Here is a 1,538-nt window from a genome sequence, read left to right as displayed (position 1 = left end):
AAATGGCCCGTTATGGAAATCAAGAAAATTATAAGGAGAATTGTCAAATAATTCTCACTGAATTGATACGCAACTTATAAACCGTTTGAGTTGCCACAAGCCTTGTGGTAACCGTAAAATGTTTCCGAGCTTACAATCTACCGCAGGTACACATCACAAAATTGAAAGCCCGACCAACTTATTAGATGATATACGGACTGGATTCATCTGTACTTATGTATGGTAATAAAAATCTTGTTAGCCACGACTTCAGTAGCAATTTATTTTGCAAAAAGAGGGAAATTGGGCGTCGAATAAAAATAATTACTATTCAGAAGCATAGTCCTAAAAATGACAATTTTATATCCTAACTAGCTGACCCGGCAAACGTTTGTTTTGCCATGTATCTTATTTCTAGCAAAAAAATTTAGTTCAATAAAAATAACTATATTCAATAATAAAAAACAGGGGTTAATCATAGAGGGGTGAAAATTAGGGGGGTAGTACGTATTTTTGTATGCTTTATCATAACAAAATAAAAAAAAAAAAAATTCAAAGAAACAAAAAATAATTGAGGTGGATACCCCTTATCACTTATGGTGTTGAAAGATAGATAGTAGCCGATTTTCAGACATACTCTATATGAATATAAAATTTCATAAGAATCGGTCAAGCCGTTTCCGAGGAGTATGGGAACGAACATTGTGACACGAGAATTTTATATATATAGAGATTTTATGGTTCTGCAATAATTACAATAACATTGTATATTATTGATCTAGGCTCGAATAATATCTTAAATAAAGTAAATTTTATTAACAGCCTACGTGATTAATATTAGCATTCTGTGGTTTCCAAATGTTTTGCTGGATAGAGTTATCCCAGACTTTTGTTTTCTATGCTCTGTGCTTTATAAGGCAGTTATTAATTATTATTGATACATATTTACAAATTAATGAACAACTAAAATTCACAAAAGGTTTTAATAAAGATCTTAGTACTTATTTGTTTTAAATGAGATGCGTAAGATTATTTAAAAAATTAATTAATTAATGAAATGTTAAATTATCAGTACATCTTTAACTTTTTAATTATGATTAAAGATTAAACGTTTTACGTGTTTCAAAACGAACTTTTGAAGTAACATTAAGAATTCATTTACTGAAATACATTAAAGGCATATGATTAACGAATATTCAGTTTAGGAGTATGCATATCTGAGTATTTATTAAACAGAAAATATATTTTAAGAATAATATAAATTATAGAACGTTTTTTTAAATCATTATCATTGAGTACGGCAACAAAGATTTATTTATATTATAAACAAAATAATAATGCACCGACTTTTAATACCATTAAAATAAAGGTAGCTCACCATGATAAAACATGTCATAGTAATTGGATAAATACATTTTCTTTGAAAACTAAAGGGCTACGAATTCGTAGCTACCACGGATGCTACGGGTTCACAGCAGCCTACGCACGCCTACGCGGGGCGCGGCGTTCTATGCCAGAACCAACCGCTACGCATCGTTCAGGCCGTAGCGTAGGTATAA

This window comes from Pieris napi, chromosome 16 (genome assembly GCF_905475465.1).
Source record: "Pieris napi chromosome 16, ilPieNapi1.2, whole genome shotgun sequence".
NCBI lineage: Eukaryota > Metazoa > Arthropoda > Insecta > Lepidoptera > Pieridae > Pieris > Pieris napi.
Note: the sequence above shows the minus strand (reverse complement) of the source record.